We start from the raw sequence: 15848 nt of genomic DNA on the forward strand, positions 1-15848 counted from the left end.
GTACCACACAGTCCCAGCTATTTTCTGCTATGCTCGTTCTGTCATCTTGCCTCCTCTGTCAGGACGCAGCCACAGATATCACCAAAGCCCTTGTGTCAAGGCAGTTAAAAATCCACCAATGCCTGTGCTAAAGGGTCCTGACACAAGGAATCTTGAAAACCTGTTTAGCCCCAGGTATTCCAACCAGGCAGTCCACAAAGCTCCAACACTTGTTACCAGCTTTTGCCAACAAGCCTCCATGCTACATCTTTTCCCACCAGGTCTTGAGCAAGGGCCCTGGTGCCCCTCCCATCACTTGATCAACTGGAAATCCCTCAGCCGTTGGTTACCCAGACTTACCAGACATACAGTTAGCACCCCAGACAGAACCTCATGATCATTCTCAGGTGGCATGGAGGGCACACCTTACAATAACTTCCCATTTGGAGGTAGATGCCACCATCAATGGCATCATTATCTGTGTGTTCTCGTGGGTAGCCAAAATCCTGCCTTCAGTTGATCACAATGGAAGGAGACCATTGTGATCATTCTGGACTTTTCTCACGCTCTGCAGTAGTCCACAGGTTCCAGGAGCCCCTTCAGCCCTTCCCAAGGTCAGTTAAGTGTGACTTCCCTAAGAGCCAGCCAGTCTGAGGATCTGTTTTTGAGAGGTTCTAACCTCTGCTGTGGAGTAACTCCTACACAGTTCTGGTCAGGTCTGCACAGCAGCAGTTTATCACTGCATGCAGCTGCAGAGCTATGCACCATGAAAGAGCGGCCAAGTAACAGCCTCTGCTGAGCTGAACCTTGCCCAGCTGAGGCAGTGACAGAGCTTGTATTTATATACCTCTGCATTACATGCCTAGTTTTTCACAAGACTAAAGGTATATGTCAGATAAGCAAGATGCAGCAAGCTACCAGAAAGAACAGTAACACACAGATTACTTCAGGTAAGCTCCAGATACTATATCCTTTTACAAGTATTTCCCTCCAATAATTTGGCCATTCTTACTCAGTGAGACTATTAGGCAATGCTGCAGGTATTTCTAACTAAAAAGGCCTATAAAGGCCTACAAGGCATTTGCTTTTTTACTTCCACAGACAGAACCACTCATAGACCAGACCTTCCAAGATGCTCCAGGTAAGGTACAATCTCCTGGTACTTCTGAATCAAACACCGCCTACTTTGGCGACTCTGAGAAACACCTGCCCTACTCCCAGTGATCCACACTGTTAACACCTTGTGATCCTGCAAGCCCCAAAATTCACCATGTCTCTTCTCAGAGAACTGAAAAAACAGTGAGTATTCACTTGCACCCACTTTCCCTTTTAACAGCCCCAGCCAGTCAGCTCACAAGTCCAGTGGGTCCTGGCATCTGACCAGGGCTACTGGAGCAGGACATTCTGCCTCCATGGGGGTAAAGCAGCTCAATCAATACCCTGATTGTAAAAGTTATCAGTGATGCATGGAGAAGGGAGTCATGCTGCACTTGGTGTAGAACAATGCTGAGACTAGCCTGATTCAATAATTCCAAAGTTGAACATTCTGAGGATGTGAGGAACAATGTTTCCTGGTAGAAACTGGCACAGGTGAGGATGCAACCGAGTTCCTGATAAAGCAACCAAGAAGTGACAGTACTGATAATTTACCTGACACTGCTGAGCTAAAGGCTACTGAGCTGAAACAGTTGACTGACAGCCGATCACTACAAAAACCCAGTCCCATTTTTTAACAGCTGGGACTTGCTACAAATACATAACTAAAGGTCTGGCACAGGGTGCTCCAATAGCCTATTAACTGTAAGTCCAGTTGCATTCAAAAGAACCAGCCAGATTCACAAATACTATGGTTTATTAAATGCAACATACATGGCTCTTTAGGAGTGCCAGCAGTATCTGCATAAACTGCAGGGCAGTTAAATATAGCCCTAACAATACCACGGCAATCACAAGCTCACTTTCTCACATCAAAACACTCAGCACAGCCAAGGACACAAGTCTGACCAAAAGGTGCCTCTTCTGCAGAGGGCAAGGAAAATGTGTCCCTACAATTTTCATATCAAATTCTCATCCCCCAGCTAAACACAAAATCAGGGTCCTTTTATACCTTATTAGCCATTATTGTGCAAAGTGCTGTGAGTGGTCAAATTTTCTGTTCTTAATGGTTGTGTCATATGCAGTATTTCTTGGTAGCAGGTATATCTGGTAGCAGTTTTACAAAACATTTCCTGGTATTCAGACTTCACTGCTCATTTCCCACTTTACATTCCTACCTGATGCCATGGCAACAAAAACCTCCACCAGGTATCCACGTCACCTCTGATCACTGATGCTCTGATGTGTGGGCCTCATCTCATATTGAGCTTTGCTATTTTCTTCACTGTTTTATGCTTCCAACACTCTTAACATATCCCCTTCTGTAAGTGTGTGTGGAGATTCCCCTCCTTTGAGTGGGGACACCCTCAAGGTTATTTCCCAAGGTTGAGTTAAAGAGATATGCCCAGAGATCTTGGTATGACTGAGCAACATCAATCTGTACTTGATTATTTTGCCAGCTTTAAAATTGTCACTGTAATTATAGTTAACTATCTATACTGTGTAGTATCTAATTTTGATTAAGGTCCTTTAGTCTAACTGATGTTATGACCAATATTATCATCAGTATTAACACCATAAAAATAAATAATTTTTTCATATTGCTTTGCCTTCCTTTATCCTGTGGGATGAAGCTGTATAAAGATTCAACTACACATGTGGGATTCTTTAGACATAAACCTTCGACTAAATCTGGAGCTAGAACTGGATCCCACCATATCCAGGCTCCTCTCTGAGGAGGAGTGCAGAAAGCAACGGGATCCTTTCTGCATCCTGTGACTTAACAGGAGGGTACGCATGATAAACCTTGTGTGAAGCTTTCATTCTGCCTGTTACAGCTACCTAGGTATTAATTTTGTCCCCTCTCTGCCTCATACCTCCGAAAAAGCTGCTGAAACAATCAATGCCATTTACCTTTTCTCTTATCTATGCAGTTAGTTTGCACATTAAAGACGTTCCTCAGTGTCCCAATCACTAGGCCTATCAAGCTTATTTTGCTTGTACTTGGAATGCCATTAATTATACCTTTACTCATTTACCTCCAGGCTATGGCTATAGTCCTGCCATTGATGCTAAAGTAGCTCATTTCTCCCACTCCTGATGTCTCTCATCATCAGCACCTTGCTGACTTTCCTAGCACATTTAGATGGGAATCTTACACAAGATATGATTCCAAATTTCAGCCCTCAAAGAACACCAGGAACTTTTTATCTCCCTGGTAAAAACCAGAATCCTACCCAGAATATAAAGTGTTTGGGTTATTTTTAAAGGAATCTTTTTGCATGCCAGTACCAAAGGTATTTCTGAAACTGTCTTGCAGTCTGTTTACTTAACCCAATCTACTCCCTCTTCCAAATGCAAATACCAAGTTTCCTAGGTTCTAAACTTTTGTCATGAAAGGCCCACGTTTTAGTCAGCTGGGCTACTCTCTCTATTCCTTGCTCTGCACACACTGCACCTGGGACTGGAATATGAGCCACAAACACTTCCAACCCTTCTCCTAAAAGTATTCATTGATATCAGTATCCATTTGTGCAATGGTATATAATGAGCATTAATTATAATTATTAAGCTAGGCAACTCATCAAATGACTGTACCCTTACCACTTATGTACAATACAACACACTTATGTACAATACAACTCTGATGACAGAGGCAAAAGGTAACTGTACTACCACTTTTTGAGTCAATAAAGTGGATTGACTGTAGTCATAGGGATGAACTCAATTCATACAAATATATTTACAGTTTGGATCAGGCTCACAAGGAATTAAGGCCTAGGCCATGACCAGGTCAAGGACTTTTCTAGTTCCAACCTATTCTTTGAAAATCCACATAGGAACAGGGTGACACAAAGAGCATTGATGCATAAGAGCTGGGAACACCAGTCAAGTGAATAAGACATTAATAAGAGGTAGTTCTTCCAGGACTAATTCGTAAGGAACAAATGAAGTTGTGGGTGCAAGGAATTTTATGCCTCCCTTTTCCATGGCATTTGACTTGACTTTATTCCACAAATATGAAAGGCCAGGTGACCCTTTTTTTTTATCTCTCTCAGCTGCATAGTTGTAACCTCTCCTTGAATTGGGTCACCTCCAAGATTCTCTTTGAGGCTCAAAGACCCTTTGTCAACTGCAAGATCTTTGGTGATTGGTATCATAGGGCATTAAAATAGTGTATTAATAATTTTGAATTATTACTGTATCTGTCATTATTATTGTATCTGTACAGCAAGATTAAACCTTGCCAGTGCACTTTCTCAAGCCTCACTTTTACATCATTTTACCTCAATAAAACCACTTTTCCAGCTACCTGTGCCAGCAGTTCCCTAAGTGGTCTAAATCTCCTCTGCAACAAGTGTAACTGAGGCATTCACAATAGCTCTAAAATATTCTTATTCATTGTTAAAACTACCTTTAATAGAGTCAAAACTCTATAAACATACACATTTCAATGCCAGTCACTGTGATCACAGCAATTTAATACCTCTGCAGAATGTAGTTCAGCAAACAGAAGATTCTAAGAATCGAAAGGACAAAAGTTCAGCTGCAGGCCAGCAAAACTTTGCTCTCCTTTTTCTGCTTCTGGACTTGTAGTGGCATGTCTCATTTGACCTAAAGTATTTAAATCTCATTCAGTACATCTGACTTACTGTGTTAAAGAAAAACAGCCTGAATCAGCTAAAGGTACCCAAAGAAAAGAGTACATAAACATCCATAATTCTCATTTTCCTCTCTTTGTAACTTATTTTAGATGTCACAACAGCACCAGCACACAGGAGTTTTCTTGCCCCAAAATTCTTAGCAGTTATACAGGAGATAATTTGTTGGAATTACCTTAATCTCTGATTACCAATCAATCACAGAATACTTACAGTAAACTTAAGCATATGAAAACTAGTAGTCACTTCTCTTTGCCGATTCCCATTCCATCATTTCCAACAGTGTATTTCCCCCTTTTACCTGTCAACTTCTGACAAATCCTGATGGGATTCACCCAATAATCTTTAAAGAGCTGCTGATGTCAACACAAAGTCTCTCTTGATGGTTTTTCAGTGATCTTGGAAATCTGCAGAAGTCCCAGCTGACGGGAAGCTGGCTAACGTTGTCCCAATTTTCAAGAAGGGCAAGAAGAGGAGGATCCTGGAAAGTAGAGGCATGTCAGTGTCACCTCAGTATCTGGTAAAATCACAGAGATCATTTTTATGGAAGGTATTGAAAAACACTTGGAGGACAACAATCATCAGTCACAGCCAGCATGGCTTCATGAGGGGAAAGCAAGCTTGTCACACCTGACTTCCTTTAATAACAAGGTAACCCACTAGTTGATCAAGGAAAGCAAGTACATGAATCTTTTTGGACTTCAGTAAAATATTCTGATGGTTACGTTTTAATCCTGTGGCCTTCATGTTGCATCAGGCTCTCCTTCACAGCTTCCTTTTTGTTTTTAGTATTGTCTCCTCCAAACACCAGGACTCTTAATGTAATTTTATTCAGCGTTATCCAACACTGAATAAACAGTATTTCTCAGTTTGTTAGCGATGCTCTTTCTTTGGAGATGAAGTGAATACACTTCACTCTCAAAGGCTTTAAAAGTTGAGGCGCTCAGGCAGAGCTTGTCTACAGCATGCCTTTTGGCTCTACTGACAACAGCAGCAGCTGAAGAAGCTGCATTTCCCAATCAAAAACTATTTCAGAGGGAATTTTGCAACACATATCTGTAGCCAGAGAAGCAAAGCAGCCCAGTTCCAGCTCCATGTGTGTGGACATCCCTCTCATACCACAGATGGCTGGTACATATGGCAGAGATAACCCAGGCAAGGTCAAAGGCTGGGCAGGGGGTTATCTCTGGTGCCAGAAGGGCTGAGACCTCCACAAAGAATCAACATCTTGGTCTAGAGAGCAGATGTGGGAAGAGATTAAAAAAAAGTAAGTATCACCTACCAAAAGACACTGCTCTTTACAACTATAAAAGCCATACAAATTATTATGGAGATAAAAGCCTCTTACACACTTCCTGGAAAAGTGTAGAGAAGCTTGTCCTACAAAGCTTGGACACATCTTTGTAGATACTTTTTTTGGAAATTGAGAAAAGATTTGATGTATACCCCATCAACAATTGGATGGTAAGATACATTGGATCCTAATCTATATTATTTCTTTGCTAGCCCTAATACAGGCACTTCAATCACACTGTATTGTCTATCTACTAGTAGTGTCTCTTTGTTTATCCTGTGTGGTAAGAAGTCCGGTTTAAGTCTTATGTCAGCTTTCCTTGGTCTATTCAATAAATAATGTATTTTGTAATAGACCTAATCAGCCATTATTATGAACTTGTGGAACAAGGGTGAGTTTTGGGGTGTTCGCCATCTCAATTAAGTTACTGTCTACTGTCAAAGGTCTGGGCAGAGGCAGGGACTGGTTTAAACTCCTCTCTTTATTCGTAACATCGTGATGTTACCAGCTCACCAGAAGTGCCCAGCTGAGGCAAGAAGGCACCGAATCATAGCAGCCCAGAGGCTTTGCCTTGCTATCTTCTGCCAAGGAGAAGGCAAAGTCCCTTCACAAGCTCTAACCCCTGACAGAGTACCAGCCACTGCAGTTGCCACCACCAGTGAGATAAAGGGAGAGGAGTGAGACTCTGCCATTTTCCCTTTGTCTCCTCTATGGCAGGTGCCATCTTGGGGATGCGATCACTCCACCATTTTGAGTTTTTCTTTGCTCCCCAGGAACCTGGGAGATTTCAGCAACTTTCTAAAAAAACTGGTGCTCTTAATGTTACCTTTTGCCTATTGCTATTTTGGGGTGTTTTTAGTAAACTGTTATTTTTCCACTTACATTTCCTCTACTTGCTTCTCCTTATTGGTGGAAAGGGATTAGTTAAAAGTAAAGGGAAGTAACTAATTTTAGAGTGTTCCCCTTAAATCATCTTAAACCAAGGTTGGTCAAGCAGAACCTGCCTTTCTTAAGCTCATGCTAGCTTGGCCTGATTGCTTGGTTGTCCTATAGGTGCCATGTGATGTCATTTACGACATCTGCTCCATGACCTTCCTCACTATTATAGTGCACTATTAAATTGGTATTTTCAAAACTAGCTTAATAATTGACAAGAAGAGATTGGGTTTGGTCACCCATACTCATGACCTCTGGGCAAATCTCTTTCACTCAGCCCCAAGGAGTTACACCACAAGAAGCATCTCTACTTAAAGGAAGAATTTCCATGCACACTCCTAGAAGGAGTGTGCTAGAAATCCTTACCATAAGAAAGAGAGGTTGGGTTTTTATGGGATAATGTGATTGACTGTCAATCCTACATTGCTAGGCTAGCTCAGCAGAACATAATTAATTTAAAATGCATGATTAATAATACCACTCATTGGTTCTTTTTATCACATCCGTGCCAGTTCCCATCAGGAAACACCAGTTTTTTCACATCCTCATATTGTTTAATTTTGAGGTGTTTCAGTCAGGCTGATCTCAGCGTTCTTCAACACCAAAACCAACATGACCACCCTCTCTCCATCACTGGTGATTTTTGCAAGTAGGGTGAAGTTCAAGCTGTTTCACCTCCACTTATACAGAAAGAACATCCTGCTATGCTCACAGGTTTCCAATTTTATGTCAAAAAAATTTGAAATTCAGTTTCAATAAGGATGTTTGATGCAAGACTACAGCTGCAGATTTCTACTTGTCATACTTCATGATGATGACAACAGTGAAACGTTGAAGTACTAAGGCCTGAACAACAGCCCTTGGGACCAAAGTTGACCTCTAGATGAACATTCCAACCAATGTTATGTTTATCATTGTTGCTCATTGGCAAAACATGGTTCCAGTATTTAGAACCCAGGCAAGGCTAGATCTAGCCTTGGTTTGGGAGTATAGGAACAAAGACAACTCCCTTGATTCCTCCTTGAGCCCTAGACAGGCTTTGGAAGAAACTCAGTAGGGGAAAGAAACCAGATGTTCCCATGCTCAAAGTTATAATAGCTTGTTTATTCAAGAGAATAAAAAATGGACCCTCTCACAGCTAAGTCAGAAGCCTCATTTCCGGTGGGTGGAAACACCTGCAGGATTTCCCAGTTATCAGGAGTGATTCTCCAGTCCTTTGCTGTGACAGTGACCTCCCCCAGCTGATGCTTACCCTTTTGTAATTCTTTGCAGTTTTGTATTATATTAAATAACACTTATTCGTAAGTTAGTGTCAGTCTTTTCTGATTCTGCCCATCAGCAAAACAAATTTAGAAAAACAACTAAACAAGCGTCAACCTCTGAATGTGCCTTAAATCTTGGTGGGAACCTGCAGGAGAAATGGGGTACGACTAACTAATATGATTGAGCAGAAGATAAATTTATTGTTTACATTAAACTACAGTTATAGATTCTAAGTCGTTTGTTCACACTTTCATGCATCATCTTACTGGCCAGCTCCCCTTGTCCATAAGCCAGGCAGGCATCCCTAAGAGAATTTGACTGGCTACAGTTTAGAGCCTTCATGGCCTCCTTTATCTTATTTTTGTTGTCTTGGTGTTCTTGTTTCTCAGGCTCTTCTTATTTTTAGCCCTGTCTTTCCCAGTAACTTTGACAAATTCCTGAGGGTTCTAATAACAAAACTGCAGGTGGTTTGATAAGATTACTTTCAAACAGTTTGGCTGGTGCATCAGAATGGCCTGTTATACAGATACATTACTACAGGAACTCAGAAATTCTGCAGCTGAGAAATTACAATTATGTAATTCCATTTTAAGAATTATTCAGCAGATAGTACAAAAATCAAAATTCAAGAAAAAGGCATTACATGGCATCTAGTAATGGTCCCAATCCCATGTCCTAAAGTTAATAATTGCACCCAGCAACACTGTCACAAGTGTCAGGGGAACTGTGGTCATATTAAATGAGTCAAGAATAAATAAGTCATTCTTCTCATTACAAATGAGCTAATGCAAATAAACACCATTCCACACATCAACAACTGGAAGCACTAGATACAGAAAAATCGGCATTTCCCATAAGCAGCATCTAAACTGAGCTCCAAGAGGTTATTCTGAAAGATAAAAGTGATTCTTCTGCAAGCACTATGGACACCAGGCATCTGGAGAGCCATGCTTCACTAGAATTTTAACATTCTAGCTCACCGTAGTACCAAACAACACACCAATACTAGCAAAAGTAATGTCATTGTTCAGAACAAAATGAAATCTTCAAGGTGGTATTTGACTGCTTGATTGTATCAACAAAGCATTTACTACTTACACTCCTCGGAGAAAAAAAAAATGTTCTCTTTGAGCTATAGCTGAGCCTGAGAAAGCAATTTTCAACAAAAAAGATTTGCGGCGAAAAGGCATTAAAAACGGATTGGATTCATCAGACAAATTGACATCACCAAATATACTGTTCAGAATCCTACAGATGGAAGCTTTTCTAATGGTAGCATTCAGACTCCTTCATAGAGGAATATCCTTGCCTCTACAGAAAAGTTCATGTATACAACTGAAACACATAGCTGTAAGTATTATCTATAGCTCATGCTTTTCCAGTTGTAAGTATTATTATGATGGAAGAAGGTCAGCTAAAGATAAAGCAGAGTCCAAAGCTGCCTTAGATGGAACAACATTTTTTTAAAAAATATCTACACCCCTACACTTCAACTGCAAATTTCTATTTACCATCACACTGTTCTGCCAGTGGACATAGTCAGCACAAAAGACACAAACACCAACTTTAGGGAATAAGTGTAATTTACTATAGTTTAAAACAGCAAAGAATTACAAAAAGATTAAGCTAAGCAATGCATCTAGTCACTGCTACAGAAGACTGCCTGTAGTAATTAAAGGTACATCATCTAGTATTTTATTATCATACAGATTTGCATTTCAGCTAGGGAGCTCCAGCCACAGCGACTGACCGGAGATCCAGTCCTGGTAACTGGGAAATTCTTCAGGTAAATTCACCCACAGGTGAGGTCTCCATCTTCGCTGTGAGAGGGTCTAGCTTTTATGTTGTTGAATAAACAAGCTTCCATACCTTCTAGTGCAGGAACATCTGGTTTCATTCTTCTCTTGGTTACCACCCAAAGCCTGGCCAGGGCTCAAGGAGGAACCAAGGGTTTGGCTTTGACCATATACCTCCAAACAAGGCCAGGTATCTGATTTCATGGCCCTGACTGGCCTCTAAACACAGGAAGAAATATATTCTTATCACACTACATGTTTCACTAATGATCATGCATCTTTCACTAGTAAGTGGATACAAATATCATACCTTTGGTTGGAAGGGTCATTGAAAGACAGCTTTAGCTCAAGGCCTATTGTTCAGGCCTCAGTACTTCATACACTTCACAGAAAAAAGTGAAATGCAGAGAAACCATGAACATGCTTCAGCCTCTGAGGAATTTCCAAATTCCTTCCAAGTTTCAATGCACGTTTAAAGAACTGTCTTACATGCCCAGTAGTTGCAGACATGTCCTTTTAGAAGTATTGCTCCCTAACCATCCAACACTTAATGACCACTCATTGGGGAAAATTTTGCAATCTATGTACAGGATACTGACTGAAGTGCAAATTAAGAAGTTAACTGAATTTTGGTCATTGAAATCTTTCAATAGCACATACTAGAAGAGGTCTTTGGCATATCTGCATTTTATGGAGACCATTTATATGAAGCATGAAGGCTTCATATGTGACGCCTTCAAGATCACCAGTACCAACAATATCACCAGTGTCTCCTATGTACTGATTACCAGTAATATATCAAAAGATCCCCTGCCAGATTTTGAATTCCAGTTTCCTGTGAAGCACCACGCCTCTCGTTAGTGCCCATTAGCAGTTTAAAAAGGCAAAATTAGCATGACCTAATGCTATAATCCACAATGGGTGTTTTTGCCATTTTTCCTTGCTTTTCTTTTTTCTTTTAAGTCACCAGCAGGCTCTAAGGTTTTTCACAAGTTCTCGTAGCTATGCTTAGCAAAGCAGGAGCTCCTCTAGAAATTGAGAGGATTGAATTGCACGTTCTTGCCTTTCTGCTCCCTTTTTTACTCCTTTTGCTGTCTTCATCCATGCCTTTTTAATTATGGGGTGGGGTATTGCCATTTGCCGCCGGGAGGGAAGACACGACAACCATTGTGATTGAATAGGTGCTTCCAATTTATTCTGTGTTAGTGCACACATTTATACATTCTCTAAGCAGCTCATTAGTTAGGCATACATGTAACTTCATGATTGGTTGGCAATCTAAATGCTATATTTGCATTTTATCTAGTTTCGTTCTCATCCTCCCTTATTCTGCTGACTGTAGGCATCCTGTTTATTGTATAACTTGTTGCTTAAAGCCAGGCTGACCTTGCCTAGGCGTTCTCTGATGCAGAACTTCCCATGCCTAGGAGTTCTCTAATGTAAGGCCATCCAGACCTTTATCCTGCAGCCACATCTCCACAGTGAGGAGTACTGCTCTCCCTCTGACAATTGTTAGTCTTCAATGCAGAGAAGAAAGGCTCAACATCAAACTAACTAGGTTAATTATTACAAGTAAGACCACAAATGCTATCAGAGAGTCTCACATCTCCAGTCCACTGATACGTTGCTCATGGCTGCAGCAAACAAAACCGAAGAAAAAAAAAAAAAAAAAAAAAAAAAAGGCAAATAATACAATTGGGAAAGGCTGATTTGTGTAAATTTTAGAAACATATAAAAACATTCTCCTACCAAAATACCTCAGCCTGCAGGAAACAATCCAAGTCAGTAATTTGTTGGCTTCTAAAGAGCCCATATTTAAGGGACAGCCTCCTGCAAATCAGAGTATTTCACAGATTTACAACTATTTTTTTTAAAGATTAGTAGGAAGGGGGAAAGCAAAAAAGCATCTGTGTTTTAAACAGAAATCAGAACCATAACAACAAAAATGAAACTTCTAAAAATCTGACAGACCAATGAACCAGAGAAAGTTTTAGCTTTGGTTTTTTTAACCAAAACACCCTATAACAGACTTGATATAAAGTATACTGTAATGTGTTTGATCTTCTGCCAAAACATCAGACAATATATTATTTCCTGGGGAAAGAAATATTGTTCAAGCCTAAACTACAAAGAGGGCTGGATTCTTGAACTCACTGCAGTGAGCCACACAAACACTGAATGGTTCCTGGTAAACATATTGGGAACTACTGTAATATGTTTTCCAAGACTTTGCACCTTGAGACTCAGGGGAACTTTTATACTGGCACAGGCATCAAGAGTAAATTTTTTAATTTTGCAGACAGTAATATAAAAGTAATCATTATCACAAGTCTGTTTTCTCTGCCAGGAATATCTATCTGAATGTTCTGGGACATCCGTTGGCTAGTTCAAGGGAACAGGGTGATAAAGTTAGGAGTTTTTGATGCTTGTAACAAGTTTTACTCCCCATAATTCTCAGATGAGTATTTTCTCAGGAGAAAATATTTACCAGGAGTCACGCTGAGCTGAGTTTGTTTCATTCTATTTTTAAGTCCTCCCAGGAGACCAGTTAAGAGCAGGGAAATGCCCAAAGTTACCATGGAGCTCCTAGAAAGAGATGAGTCAGGCTCCCAACAACTTCTAGGAAAACAACTGCCAGCATTCCTATGGGCTTCTGAAACTCAACCAGTGCTCCAGTGGAAAAATCTACTCATGTTCTATCTGATGCCTCTGGTTTTAAGTGATGCCACGGACATACAAAGCACATCTCCCAAAGCACACGAGGAAAGTTGCTATGCGTTGATGGGGTACTTGCACTTTTTTCTCACATTTCCATCTGCCTCTGCATATGGAATAAACGGGTTAATTCTATCAGCTACGCTACTCAGACAACGCAAAGCAAAAAAGCGAGCCTATACCACTTTAAATTAGTTTGTTTTTTTTTTCTTTAATAGTATAAACAGTTTCATCAGTACAACCAAAATTCACGACTGCAGGTGTCCCTCTTACGCGAAGCACAAAGCCCTCAAACACACAGCTTCTGATGCCTATCTGAGAGGCTGAAGCAAAAAAATCACTAACGCTGGACTTTCATCGCAGAATTTAAACACAGGGCACTCGAAACACCCGGTCTTTTTTGTTTTGTTTTGTTTTTTGTTTTTAGTATCTTTCAGCCGCATCTCCCTGCATTGTCATACCCTACGGAGAATTACAGCAAAAAATCCTCTGCGTCCTTAAGGTGTTCGGGGCGGGGGATGTTTTCGGAGCCTGCGCATCGCATCGTCCTTGTTTAGGCACTCGCAAGACACTTACTAATTGGTGTTAATTAGTTCTGCGACACGAGCAGCGGACTAGCTACCGGGTCCCGCGCTCCGCCCGGGCCCCTCGCGCTGGCCGCCCCACGGCCATACACGCCCTCCTCGGCGCTGCACGATCCCTGCTACTGCGGCCCCGCGGCCTCCCCGCTCCCCGGCCCGGCCACGGAAAGGGCTCCGCCCGCCCCGAGCCCTCCGCAGGAGCCAGCAGCTCCCGGGGAGCGGCTTCTGGCAGCCGCTGGGTGACGGGCCCGCGGGCGGAGAGGAAAGGGAGGACAGGACGACAGGACGGTACTGCGGCCGCGGCTCCGGCTCCAGCTCCAGCTCCGGCTCCGGCCCCGGCCCCCGCCCCGCTCGCTCCCTCCCTTCCTTCTCCCGGCCGCCGCATACGTCCTCACCGAACCCAGCCGCCAACGCGTCCGACGCTCGACTGTCGACCCCGACGGGAAGGAGACCCTGACTCCGGGCTGCGGGGCGGGACAGAGGCGGGGCCAGCGCGTCCTGCCCGCCCAGCGCGGGTGTGCGGGGCGGGGGCCGAGGCCGCTGGGGAAAACGATCGGGCTCATCTGCAGACAGAGGCGATAGACTGAGCCTCCCGGTCTTCGGAGCCTTCCAGGTTGAGCCCCTTCTCCCTGCCCCTTTCACTGCCTCCCTTCCTGCCTTCTCAGCTCTCCAGAGAAATGCTACAGCTCCCTGCTTCGAGCGCGTCACATTTTTTTAAGAAAAATAGAGTGGTCCTTTCACATTCCCCCACGAGCTGAGGACCAACTGAGACTTCAGTTAGAAGAAATCTTATAAATATTCTGATAAAAGAATCGATTAAAAATATAAAAGAGGTGGGTATGATTACAAGGAGGAAATTGTGAAGTATGAGGTATAGGAATGTCAGGAGTGCTGTGTTTAAAATGTGCAGCAGAAACATCACCAAGAAGGTACTGGATGTCACGTTTTATTCAAGAAACTCTGGAGACCATCATGCAGACCAGTTATGCTGCTTGGAAACTCCCTACCCCTCCCACCTTGATTGTAATATCAAGGATTCCAATCAATGGAGCTCAGTAAAGATGCTCAGGGTAGGAATATTGATGAAGTTATTTAACTAGCAAAATCAGTTATGGTTTAGGTTAAATTTAAGAGCAATGAAACGTAAAAGAACTTATGTAACAATGACTCAGCAGAAAAGATATATCAAATGGATGGATTTTGTTTACTAAGGAGAACGTTCTTAGAGGAGTAATTCCCTGTGTTCCTGGCACCGAAATAAAGAAGTGTCTGCTTATTCACATTGTGCAGAAAAGCTACACTGTGAAAAGCCAGTGTCTGTAAAGCAGACAGAGGAGTCCTGCAAATTTATTCCAATAGAGGGAGAGTGCACTGTGCCATACCTCTGTGGGAGTGTTTCTTAGGGTTTTGGAGGGTGCAGCCTCATTTTATCCTAAGCTCATGACCGCATGTTGCTGCATTCCTTTCCGCAATGGCTGACGTACTAAAAAAGCACAGACTTCCTGAACTGCCTAATACATATTCCCTCTTGAACATGCATGGTCATTTTCCCCTAAAGTTCAGAAGTTCAGGCTTTCTGAGTTCTGCAATAGACTTTGTGCAGACGCCTTTCTCCTATTACTCTAAAGCTAGAAAATCAAACTGTCTGGGTCCAACTCTCTAGGTTCTGTAACTTGCTCAGCTTCATGTTCATAGAGACATGAAGACCCATTTCCCCTAAAGGCCCCCACAGCCATTCTTCCAGAACCTGACTGATTTTTTTAGTCATTCCTGAAGACAATAACACCCTGCTTGTCCTATTATTAGTGAAGACCCCCACCCATTGAGTTGTTTGTGAAGATATTAGCATATATTTTTCCTATCAAAATAAAATTGATGTTGGATAAGTTTCTTTCATTCCATTTGGTCATACAACTGGAGACTAATAAAAATTCACAGGAGTTATCCCTGTGCATTCCTGCACCATCATAAAGTCATGCCTGCTTCTTAAAACTACATCGGTGTGAATGAGTTTTATTCCTGCATTTTGTGACAACTTGACAATGCTGAAGTAAAACATTCTGAGGATGTGAAGAACATTATTTTCTGGCAGGAATTGGCACATTTGAGGATGCGGCAGACAAATTTCCTTATAAAGCAACCAACAAGTAATACTACAGATAAGGTATCTAAAGTTGCTGGGCTGACACAGCTGGCCTAGAAACATATGACTGGCAGTCAATAACTTTATAATATAAAAGTCTGGTCCCTTTTTTTTTTTTTTAAGAAATTTTCTATCACACTTTTGAACTATTAGCAGGCATTCTTTGTGGCGTCACTGGTCACCTGGAGGATATTTCCTCTAACTGGGTGTGTCGTGACACTTTACAACAAAGCATTTACTCCACCATGCTCATACATATGGGTTACAGTGTACTTCCTGGATAAGACAAAAAGATCACTTTTTGTTATAAATGCAATGGCAAATATCGGATTAATAAAAGACAATTTATTAATAACACAATATCGAACACCAGCAAAATGAGAA

The 15848-nt window shown here is 41.8% G+C and overlaps 1 protein-coding gene across 1 annotated transcript in view; it reads right to left on the bottom strand.

Moving 5' to 3' along the window:
* The window catches only part of RESF1 (retroelement silencing factor 1), a 29752-nt gene extending 14485 nt beyond the window's left edge, over positions 1-15267 (bottom strand). Inside the window, exons 1-2 of the mRNA XM_083858660.1 lie at positions 13717-15267; positions 5038-5217 (exon numbers count right to left, since the gene is read on the bottom strand). The gene's annotated coding sequence lies outside the window, so the exon portion shown is untranslated. The remainder of the gene's footprint in view (positions 1-5037; positions 5218-13716) is intronic.
* Positions 15268-15848: the final 581 nt, after the last annotated feature.

This window comes from Zosterops lateralis, assembly GCF_965231275.1.
Source record: "Zosterops lateralis genome assembly, chromosome: 4".
Lineage (NCBI taxonomy): Eukaryota > Metazoa > Chordata > Aves > Passeriformes > Zosteropidae > Zosterops > Zosterops lateralis.